At 44.3% G+C, this 12,513-nt stretch overlaps 1 protein-coding gene across 1 annotated transcript in view; it reads right to left on the bottom strand.

Moving 5' to 3' along the window:
- ROBO1 (roundabout guidance receptor 1) overlaps positions 1-5,684 on the bottom strand; it is a 1,249,229-nt gene extending 1,243,545 nt beyond the window's left edge. Inside the window, 1 exon segment of the mRNA XM_037833720.1 lies at positions 5,454-5,684. The gene's annotated coding sequence lies outside the window, so the exon portion shown is untranslated.
- Between the last annotated feature and the right edge of the window lie 6,829 nt (positions 5,685-12,513).

A 12,513-nucleotide genomic window follows, 5' to 3' on the forward strand; every position in this document is an offset into this window, starting at 1 on the left:
GGGTAAAATTTAACATAATATGTACAGTGCACTGCAATGATTTTATTACTAAATATTTTGTGGGTGGATTAATATTTTAGAGTGCTTATTCAAGGGTTACACATTGATCTCAGCTGTTGGCTGCTATGGTGAAATGTTGTTTTTCCTGTGGATCATAATTCAACTGGAAAATGGTCAATCATGTTTCATTCCTAGAGTGAGTCATGATTCTTCTTTGCATCTATTGAAGTTCATTTCTAAGGGTTCCATTGCTTGGGTCCTATAAACAAGGAGGGTATCTTTGGGAAGTTCATTAACATGCTTGATAAATAAGTAAAACTGAAGTAAATGATGCTATACATAATTAAGGACTCATTACACATGAACAATTTATGTGCAATTTGAAGAGCTTATATAGTTTGTCATAAAAAACATTGGTCTTTAATTCTGGCTGAATATAAACCCATTTTAGTTGAAGTCTTAATGCCTTTCACTCTAGTTCATTAACACTGTGATGATTTAGTGAGATGACTGCCCACAAACAAACCAGGCAGACAAATAAGCAGAAACAGTATCTCAAGTGAGGGCAGATGCCAGTTTTAGAGACAAATGTCAGTGTTGGGCCAACCACACATGGAAAACTTGTATGCGACAGTCACAGAATTTCTGAGCACACAAAGCCTATAATCAATTTCAGATAGATCAAAACACTTGAAAATAAGAAGTAAAACTTAAGGGGAAAATATATGAAAATATTTTATTACTTCACAGTTGGAAATGGTTTCCAAAACAAGACATGAAAAGGACAAATGATAATGAAAACACTTTAGAAATTTTAATGAAACACAACATAAATCTTTTCTGTATTAAATGATGCCATAAAACAAGGAAAAGTCTAGGACACAGCATGGGGAAAATATTTCAATGCATATACCAAAAGGAAAAAAAAAAAAAAAGAATTAGAACCTAAACTATATGAAGAACTTGTATAAATCAATAAATGATTAAATGTATCAGTAGCAAAACAAGTAAAAAGTATGCATAAGCAATTCACAGAGGATGAAACATGAATGTTCAATAAATACATGAAAGGATATTCATGCACTGATAATCAGAAAAGGCAAATTAAAACCCTTCAATTAGCAAAATTAAGAATTGTGACAATACTAGATATTGATGAGGACAGAATGGTGTAGCTCTCACAAACGGGCTTGTAAACTGTAAATACTACAAACACTGGATGGGGTAATTGGGCAATGTCTAAAAAAAATAAAATACCTCCCACATAAGCAACTTCACTCCTAGACATATACCTAAATAATTATTGCACATGTACACAGCGAGGCATGTGCAAGAAAACGAATCATTGCTACATTGTTTATTTTAGTGGGAAATTTGAAATACTCATTAACAAGAAAGAGGAAAAAATAAATTAAAATATATCTATAAGATGAAATACTATCCAGCAATGAAAATGAATGAAGTAGATCTACTGGTTCCAACTTGGATAAATCACCAAAAGTCAACACTCATAAAATGCACACAGTATCTTACAATTTACATAAGTATTTAAACTATTCAAAACAACACTGCATTTGATTTTGGAGTATACATATACATAGTAAAATTAAGAGAAATGAATGGGGATGACAATGGCAAATTTACAATACTAGTGACAGTTGTGGGGGCTTTCTTACAGATGGAATTAAAACTGGCTATAAGATATCTGGAAAGTCATTGATTGGAGAGCATTGGTCTGGGAGCGATGGAAAGGATGGTTTGGATATGAAAAATATATCTAGTAGATAGTAAATTAAAAATATATACAAGTGCTGAAATGGAATTCAAACAATAACCGAAACTCCTTATTTACACATGACAAGAAACAGATCCACTGAGTCGGTTCAGATAAAAGCAACATGACATACTGTTAAAGGATGGATTCATGAGGAATACAACTGATTTACAATCCTGGCTCTGCCCCCCATTTTCTGAATGATCTTGTACATTTTGCTTAACCTCTCTGTGCTTTACTCTCTTGATATATAAAGGAAATCTAATAAAATTGACTCCAAAGGTTGATCTGAGCATTAAGTGAAATATCTATTGCAGGTAAGGTACCTGACACCGTGTCTGCAGTTTTCTCCTATAGGACCCTGAAGTCAGTTACTCTTCTAAGGTCTATTTCTTGTGGAATTAGGAAATTTGGCTGGCACCATCTAGCACTAATATATCTTAGGTACAAATGTGATGCATCTACAATTATATTCTTCACTTCAACAGGAAGTATAAAGAGATAAATTATTATGTGATCAGATCATAAATCTAGCCTACTGTATGCTATTAGGTTTTGTTTCTGAACTCACAGATCTCAAAGAGACAGAAAAAAAAAAAAATCACTTGAGTTTTCTAGGCAATAAGGAGCAGCCCATTCTCCAGCAGACTGGATGGAACCTCACCTCAAGTTACATTTCAAATGGTGCATTGCACCTGCTCATTCATCAAGCTGCCAAGCAAAGGCTTGCTTTGCTGCCTTGCTTTTTTTCCATTAAAACTTACCTATATGCAGTGCCTTGAGTAGCTCAACCTCATAATGCAAGTTACTTATATTAATTCTGGCTTAAATAAAAATAGTTTCTACTGTATCAAGTATAGATGGACACCAAAAGGTGAGATTTCATTAGCTTAGTACAACACTAATATCCAGATAAGACATACAGGTGTATAGCTACCCTTTCAACTCTGATCAATGCTGTTTTGTATTTGAATTGATTACATTATGTCATAAAAAAAAAGACAATTATACAGAAGCCATATCATTCTCCCTGAGGGAAATATTGGGATATTATTTTTATTTTGTGCAGCACAGAGCAAGAGAAAGTCTGCTTTAAACCTAGGGAAGTAAAAGGAAGTACGTAGGAAAATACAGCAAGCATGTGATTAGCAGCTGTTCTCTGGAGCAAGCCTCCATCAGGGCCCTGCAGCTGTGTCATTGTGTTTCATTCTGCAGTCCTACAGGGCTAAACTGGAACACACGTGGACCAAGAAGATGTGTGGGAAGGGTTAAAGGAAGTCCAAAATCCATAGCAACATGTAAGGTGAATGTCTTTACTTCATACACACTCTACCCTCATCTTTCCACACCCCACCCCAATCCCTTTGGGAGGGGAAAGGTTCCTATGAAATTCAACATGCTGTATTCATTCTACGCTTTTCAGAAGGACTAAGTCTACCTGTGACCCACTGAGATAAAGAGGAGACTCAGGTCTTGGGATGGCTAACTGAATCTCCAGAAAGGGAATCGGTTAAGCATACAAGTTTGGGCCTGAAAGTCCAGTTTACCAGGCTTGTAGTTGGCCTCCTAAAAAGTCGGTGAATTCTCAAAATATTTTCTGTTTAAAACTAGTACACCTTAGTTCACAGAAGAACACAAGAAAGGGGCAGATGGAAAGTGGGAAAAGATTGCAATGACATTGCATTTCCCCATGTGCTCAAAGGAGTATATTTCCTCTGAAGAGTCCTCATCAACTGACATCCCATTTAGTACATTTTATAGTGTCCTGCATCTAAGCCTCTTCTTCCACAGGCTCAGTGGGTTTGGTTTGGCAATCAGCCTCCAAATTAGACAATCTACCACCACCACTTGGGAACGCACAAACCATCTCTTAACAGCCCTCTGTAACACACAGCCTAATAAAATCATTTAAAGAGGAACAGAGCAGGCGACAGAGTAGTTTGCAAGGTCAAGGCATTCCCTGGTGGGGGCCTCAAAGGGTGGGAGGCGCTGAGGTCAGGGTTAAATGACTGCAAAATGCAGCCTCCTGCCCATCTCCTTCCTTCATCTATAATGACTCTCCAGTGAACTCCTGCTTTTGGAAACCTGCCCCTTCAGTGCTGCAGAGTAGCTGAGGACTGCATTTCAAAGACCCATCTAAAGCAGACCAATTAAAAGATCTAAGAAAAGACTGACCAATGACCAGAATTGCCCCCCAGACTGCTGCCTTCCTTTTTCTTCCTGCAGTCTCAGTGTTTCCCTGCTTCCTCTTCCTCCCTTTTACCCTTTGGGGTACAGGTCCTTTAGGAAGCTTGGGGCGCAGCCTGGGGAAATTCGGATAGGACAGAAGATCATTGACGGAGGCTGCGGTGGGAATTCTTAGCATCTCGCCCCCCCACCCCACCCCACCCCCCGCCCAACACACACACCCGTCTGTCTGCAACGCAGTAACCACTAGAAGGGTAACCTGGGACCTTTCCTGACAGGTGGGTGCCTCCTGAGCCTGGGCTCTCTGGGATCTGAGCGCGTGGCTGCTGGACGTAAGCGGTTTGAGCCGCACTGCAACCCGGGGCCAAGCCGCAGCCCCGACTGCGGCAGCGGTTTTGCCACCGCGATTGCGTACTGCCCGCCCGCAGGGCTTGCCTGCCACTCTCCCATTGTGTCCGCAGTGTTGAGGGGTAGAGCCGAGAGCAGCGCCGCATCCGCGCCAGCCCCGGAGCCTCAGCAGGACGCGGTGGGGAAGGAGGGGGTGGGGTGGGGGCTAGAAAGAGCAAGAACGGCCCCCAAAGGGCACAACGCTTCATCAATAATGCAGAGGTGCCCGGTCCTCCATGCAATACATTGTCCAACTAAACGCCACCAACCGGAACTCTTCCCGGCACGTTTCACGCGTGTGTTTTTGTGTGTGAAAGATGGGACGCACCTTATCTATTCATCTCTCTTCTCTCTCTCTTCCTCCCTTCCTCCTTCCCTCACTCAGACAAAGTCCCTTCTTCAGATCAGCACTGAGCTTCCATGCAAAACGCTGTAGGTTGGAAGCGCAAATCCTGAGAAAAACCTCATTGCTTACACGCCACCAAGAGTTCATCAAAAGTCACTCAGCAGTACTCATTTTTAAAGCCCCTACTCTCATCCTCCTTCTTGGAGAATGCTTTCAAAGTTTAGAAGCTCAACTGGCCTTGGAGCCCCTGGTTTCCGAGCCTGTCACCAGCCGCGGTCAGAGACACCGCGGTTACGCTGCAAAGTTGCCCAGCCCCAATCAGCAGGCCGCTGGTGCTCAGAGCATCCTAAGAAGCAGTTACCCTGCGTGTCCCCAGGAAGCCCAAATGCGGCATAAAACCTCCTCAGACAGGGTGAATCCAGCCACACACAACAGACGCAAATACCGAAACTTCTTTGTTAAGCAAGAGCAGCCCACGCGGAACGGACACTGCACAACTCGCAAGGAAATAAGCAAACATCTCATCCCTGCGGGGAAACTTGTTGAATCCCGCCAGAGCGTACTTAGGGCTGCAATTTCCGATGTAGCCTGAAGGTTTTGATTCAGCCCCTTCAAAACCCCAGTGCACCCGTCACAATTCCTGGACAAACTGCAGAGTCCTTTCCGCACCCACTCCGCACTCCAACACCCATCCCTGTAAAATGTTTGACAATTTTAAAGGCGGCTGTCACTTCGTGTACAATCGTTTGTGAGACTTACCTTCCAATAACACCGTTTTCAGAAATCCGGCGGCTCTGTGGTGCAGACGCAGCCCTCCAACTTTGCTGTGCACGGAGACCTCTCCGAGTTTCAACCAAGCAAGAGCAGTCTGAGACTTTTAAACATAGGAGGAAGATATAGGGAGAGAGTGAAGTCGGGTTTCTTCCTAATATCAGCACCCTGGAAAAAGCCAATCCTTCTTCAGTAAAGAATTCTTTCAAACCCGTTATCTGTATTACTATTAATGCGCAGAGCAGACGGTATTGCATCCAAATAGGTTCAATGTGCGCTTCTATTGGTGGCTTTGGAGGCCCCTGGGTCCTACTGCTCGGGCTCTAAACTACGCAAGCAACACTGCACAGGCAGCTTTGGAGACGCGGAGGGGAAAATGAATTTAATTGATTCGTTACCTCTGGTATTGTAATGCCTGCTGTGATGTTTAACCCAGGAAAAAAAAACACCTACATTTAAACTCCTATCATGTGATCTGCCATTTCGTATCTGCTTTTAATTGTCCGTGTGGGGTGGCTTTGAAAATACAAAGGATTTCAAAAGAACATTTTTTTTCCTGAGAAAAATTCACAGAGATACTTTTGTTAGGAAAACCCTTTTTGCTCTCTATTATGCATTATTGGGATTTAAATCTAGGAAACAATTATGTAGTCAAATATTTTTGCGTAAATTGCATACAACCTAATTTTATTCTTGAAAATGCATGGCTACTCCAAATAAAATAACTTAAATAACTTAAATAGGTTAAAATGATAGACGATAAATAGGAGGGTACAGATTACAAAACATGAGATATATGAATAAAATGTTCCTTGAAAAAAATGCCATTATTGACAATGGCAGTGACAGCAGTTTCTACCTTGCAAAATAAGAAATTCAGAAATATTTTATTTGTGAATAGTTGCATAGAAATATAAATCAACATGAAGATATTGATAATGCCACAATATGTCAAGCATTTAATATAAACTGCTACAGGTCTTTTTTACAGTTTCTCTCTTAGCAAGTCCATTAGTAATGCAAATTGGCACAAGGAGATTTAAAGTGAGGCAGGCCTGCGGTGACTGGCAATTTGAAATAATGTAACATTGTGCAAAAATACTTCATTGCATCATCATTAAAGGTAACTATTTTGAAAAGTATAATATTAATATCTGAATATTAGTATATATGAATTTAAAGCCCTTAAGCATATAGTTTCCCTAGACCTTTAATTTTCTGGCAGGAAAGGGTAACCCCCATGTGAACTGAAATGATACAGACTGTCCCACAAGTGCTATCTAAAATATTGGCTAATATTAAAACTTAGGAAATAACATAATTTTATTGTGTTTCAGATGAAAAGAGTAATGTTAAATTGAAATTTAATTACAAAATTATGACGTCTGTAATTTATAGCTGAATGCTGTTGGAAAGAGATACACTGAATAAGGTCAGCACAACCAACCCATAAATTCACCAGCCATGTGTTAACTAAATAAGTGAAACTGCCAAATGCAAAATTAAAAGAGAATTGAGATCTTATTTCAAATACATGGATGGCATTTGAATTTATGTGGTGTGTGCTACAATCCTTCTTCATTTCCATTGCTCCTTCTCCTTCCAGACCCCTCCCACCCCCCACCAGTAACCCTTGACAACAGAAGTGTTACTTCAAGTTCAGGTTGCCTTTGCTGCCTTCCAGACCTAACTTACAGATTGCATCCTTGTAGGAAACAGAATTAACTCTTGCAGGACTGAGATATACAGAAGAGAGTTTCTTTCATGGGTTAGATAATCCAGCAGTATTATGTATATTTCCAAATTTCTCAACAAAGACATTTTTTGAAACATCCATGGTCATTAATTCAGAGTGAAAAGACATGATTATTTGCGATTACATTAGAATTGATTTGCTGCATTTCCCCATTGCTATTGTACCTCTCATGAAGCTTCTGGAATGACTTTCACTAAAGGATTTACAATCACTTTGGCTCGGTTAAGAATTTTTCAATTAACTGATATAATTAACGTTAAAAAAATCAAGATATTGTAATATTCAATATAAGAAAGTTCATTCACTGTAAAAGAAAAATAATAAGCTAGAGTTTGGTATAGAAAGGAAAGAATTATGACCACCCAACGATGAAGGGTGATGGTTAATATTCAATTTTTTTTTTTAAAAACAAGCATATTATTAATCTTTCAATTTCTTATTACAAGTGGACTTGAAAAAATAATCTTTTGGAGTCTAAATGTAGGCTGAAAGTTCTGCATTTAATGAATATTGTTTTGGAACTGAGAAAAGATGCTTTTTACCCAGGCAAAATTTATACAAAATTATTCCTGTTTGTCGATGACAATAACTTAAAAAGAAAGTTGAATGGGTGGGCAAATATGATAGTGAACAAAAGAAAATAAAGAAATTAAAGCCAGCCTATTAGCACAATAAACATACAATTACCTGATCAATTCTTACTTTGTACATAAAAGCCTGATACAAACACATAGCAAGTTAAACAATCTTAAATTCAACTTATTTAAAAAAAAAATTCTACCTCCCTTTAATAAAACAGTTACTTGCATTTGCCCAAATTATATTCCTAAATTACTTGAAGTCAATATATTATTATGAACATGCAAATATTGTTACCTTGATTCTTGGATTCTAAGGCAAAACTATGTCAAATCATAATGCTGAAGCCACAATAATTTTCATGAGTCCTAAATCTGTAGGAATACCGTTGATCTATTCCTTAATATTTGAAGTATTGCTAGACCCCTCATTTTGCTGGTGCTGCTTTCAAGGACAATATATGCTATGTCAGAAACTGATTTCCATTATGTCCTTGGATCATAATGGTAAAGTCATATTATGCCCAATGTGAACATCTATAAAAGTTGGAAAACACAACATACCTGGGACTTCCTGTATGCCATTACTATAATCAGATTACTTTCTACACTTAGATAGTACACATGTAACAGCATGCAATTTGGTGAAACTTAAGGAATTCTAATTACACTCAGCTACTATTCAAGCTATTAAAAAATTCTAGTGTTTAATAAGGTTGAAATATTTGTAGGTTAAAAATTCCAAAGGCACAGGCAATAATCTATTAATTTGCTCTAAATAGAGTACTCCTTCATATTTGATTCTTTGAAAATGGAAAAGAGAATTAGCAGGCATACAAATTACACTTTGAAAGTAAAAGTATAAAATTGAGGATTTGATCAAATTGGGTTTTTTTTTCCTTCAGAATCCAGCTATAAGTTAGTAATAAACAGCAATATTTATACCAATTGCTAGTTGGGATAATATGTTATGTTAAATGATGCACTAAAATGCCTTCTAAATTGCGGGACACTGATTACGTGCTTCAACTTGGCAGGCCTGGGCTGGGGGACTGGATCCACCCCTGGGGAGGGTAGTGGGCACGGGCGACAGCACCCTCTACAGCCCCCCGGGCCTGGGAAAGTGAGGCCGGAGGCAGGCCCCATTTCCTCACCCAAAATACCAATGTTAGGGGAGGCTTGCCGGAGGGAACCGCCTTTTCCCCACCCCCTTATCTTGCCCGGACACCCCCCGTTGCCAGTGCAACTCCCATCACCACCGGTGCGCATACATTGTTGCCAGACACCGTTACCGGAGCAACTCTCGCCCCTTTTCAATCAACCTCTGCGCCCTCTCAGAACCAATCCAAGCCTTTAACCTCTACAGCTACCCCGCCCTCTAAACCGCCCGATATAAGCTTGTACTCTCCCCTAATAAACTCTCTTGGTTTCTTCATCCTAAAAGAAACGTGTCCCGCCTGTTCCTTTCTCGCCGCCCTCCATACTTTGCACGCCTCCCGCAGGGGACCTGGCCAAGTCCCCCGCCTCGCCCTCGCCTCCGGGAAAGAGCCCCCGCCGCCAGTACCCTCGGAGCAATCCTGGGAGCCTAGGATTTAGCAACCGGCCGCCACCCTCCCCCAGACGAGTCAACTGCGACCGCAACTGGCGCCCAACGTGGGGCTGCAGCCCTGGGATTAAAAGTCCTCTCCACGCAGCGGTCCAGTAAAACCACCCGCTCGCCCGGACGCCTCTCCAGCTCCCCTTCTCCTCGCCTGCAAAGTAAGGGCCGCCTCTCCCTCGCCGCCCCGCGGAGCCGCCTCTCCCTCGCCGCTCCACGTCTGGGGCCGCCTCTCCCATGCCGCTCCGCGCCCGGGCCGCTCTTCCTTTCCCGCATTAACCTAACTCTTGCCCCCGACTACCTTTCGTCTTCTCTTCCTATATCCCCCCCATTCCTCCTAACACTCTTCCTCCAGTAGCTTTCCCTCTTCCCCTCCATTACTTTGCTGTGGTCCTCTGTGTCTTTGTTTCTTTGTTTAGCGCGGTGTGCCTCTTTGCAACCGCCCCCCCCCAAACTGCTCTCGCTACTAGAGGGTCCTGCCTTCTATTCTCACCGTCTCCTTCGGCCTCGCGGCCACGGTTTACCTCATTTTCTTTACTCAATAATCAACCCCCCTTTTTTTTTTTTCTTTCTTTTCTCACTCCGCTATGGGTAATCGTCTATCTGCATGACAAGCACCCCAAGTTCGCGCTCTGGCGGGTCTCCTAGACACACATCGCTGTAAAGTGTCTGTCCGGCAGCTGCAGGTATACTGGGACCTCCTGCTGCCCTTTAACCCATGGCTCACCACTTGCCATCTTTGGGACCCTGTTACTTATGATCGCCTTATTGATCGGGTCACCAACGCCATGGAACATGAGAGCAAGCGCTTCCCTCCCGGCTTGCTCCCCACCTTAATAACCGTCCGCTCCTGCCTTCAAGGCTCCCTTCCCCCTGATCGAAGCCCCATTAAATCCAAGGAGGCCCTATCAACCCAGTCTACAGATTCAGACAGCGATACTAATGTAGACCACGATTCGGACACAGAGTCCTTAGTCGAGCAGATTAACAACGTGCTCGAAGTGACTCCCAAAAAACAAAATAACACTGAGCCTCGCCAAGATGGCGAACTTCCTCCTCCTCCTTCTTCTTCCATCGAGGGGAGGAAGTGCTCCGGCGATGACGTCAGCCCTAAGCTGGGCCGGAAACCGCAAGCGCTTTACCCCGCCCTTTCACAGGGCGGAGCTAGTCCACCATCTTATGCCTTAGCCACTCCCACCGCACCGCCGTCTTGCGACGCTTGGGGCCTCCCACTTCCGCCTCCCCCTCCGGCGAGCTCCCCCTCGGAGCTGCTACCGGCAGCTGCCGCCGCTCCTCCCACCCTGCCGACTAACAACCCCTGGCTGCCTTCTACACCTCAAGGCAACCCTTGGGGCAACGCTCCCCCTACCCCCACTCCCGCGCCAAGCCCTCTGCAAGCGCGCCCTCCTTTCTCTCGTGCTTTTCACTGCTTTCCTCTTAACCTTACCCCCACACCACAGAAACCGTACGACTGGTATCCCATTGACTCTGATACTATCAAGCAACTTCGCAGGGCCGTCAAGGAGGACGGGTTAGGTAGCCCATACGCTTCCCAAATACTACAGGATCTCGCCATGGACTTTTGCCTCCCCCAAGACTGGGCCTCGCTTGCCCGTTCCATTCTTAACCCCGGCCAGTTTGTTGATTGGCGTGCTCACTTCCAGGCGGAAGCAGCTAAGCAAAGTGAGCAAGACGCAGCCACTGGAGTCTATCATCACCCCGAAGCCTATCTAGGCACAGGAGCGTTTATAAATGCATCTGCCTATATTAATGCACCTGCCACCTTTTGGCCTATCCTTTGGGGAATCGCCTTACGAGCGTTTGCCAACTGCTCTGCCTGTCGGCCTAATAAATTCACCAAGCTCTTCCAGGAGCCGAGTGAGCCTTTCGCCACATTTATCTCCAGAGTCGAAGAAACCTGCGCTCGAAAGCTCTCACCTTAGGACCCTGCATTATCCGCAGAATTGTCCAGCTTGTAAGGAAACAAACGGATGCTATTTTTTCCTCGTTCGTGCAAGTCCAGTACCAGCGACTCGCCACCTCTGACGCTCCCTACTCCGAGATGACAACCAACCCTCCGCGACCTCACCGCCACAGGTCAACCCGCCGACCGCGAGGCCCTTCTCGATCACCTGAACATCGCACCAACCTCGAGCTCCAGCTTCTCTGAACCTCCAACTTTAAACCCCCCACCCTCGTCCATCCCGCAAGCAGCAAGGCCCCTGTCGAGCGCCCGGGCGCCACACCAACGCCGAGCTCCAGCCTCGCTGAGCCACCGTCAACCCCTTTTCCCCTCCCCGACCTCCCCCTTCCCTCATCCCTTAGCGGACCTCTCCGGTAAGCTTCTTCCTTTAATTAGAAAAGAAGGGGGAAATGCGGGACACTGATTACGTGCTTCAACTTGGCGGGCCTGGGCTGGGGGACCGGATCCACCCCTGGGGAGGGTAGTGGGCACGGGCGACAGCGCCCTCTACAGCCCCCCGGGCCTGGGAAAGTGAGGCCGGAGGCAGGCCCCATTTCCTCACCCAAAATACCAATGTTAGGGGAGGCTTGCCGGAGGGAACCGCCTTTTCCCCACCCCCTTATCTTGCCCGGACACCCCTCGTTGCCAGTGCAACTCCCATCACCACCGGTGCGCATACATTGTTGCCAGACACCGTTACGGGAGCAACTCTCGCCCCTTTTCAATCAACCTCCGCGCCCTCTCAGAACCAATCCAAGCCTTTAACCTCTACAGCTACCCCGCCCTCTAAACCGCCCGATATAAGCTTGTACTCTCCCCTAATAAACTCTCTTGGTTTCTTCATCCTAAAAGAAACGTGTCCCGCCTGTTCCTTTCTCGCCGCCCTCCATACTTTGCACGCCTCCCGCCGGGGACCTGGCCAAGTCCCCCGCCTCGCCCTCGCCTCCGGGAAAGAGCCCCCGCCGCCGGTACCCTCGGAGCAATCCTGGGAGCCTAGGATTTAGCAACTGGCCGCCACCCTCCCCCAGACGAGTCAACTGCGACCGCACTAAATGATTAAGAAAATTGCAAGAGATTATACTTAAATATGTGACTTAAAAACTAATTTGGATGAAATGCTGAGCCAGGTGAAAAAAAGTACAACCCAAAAGTTA

Source organism: Choloepus didactylus, chromosome 1, assembly GCF_015220235.1.
Source record: "Choloepus didactylus isolate mChoDid1 chromosome 1, mChoDid1.pri, whole genome shotgun sequence".
Taxonomy (NCBI): domain Eukaryota; kingdom Metazoa; phylum Chordata; class Mammalia; order Pilosa; family Megalonychidae; genus Choloepus; species Choloepus didactylus.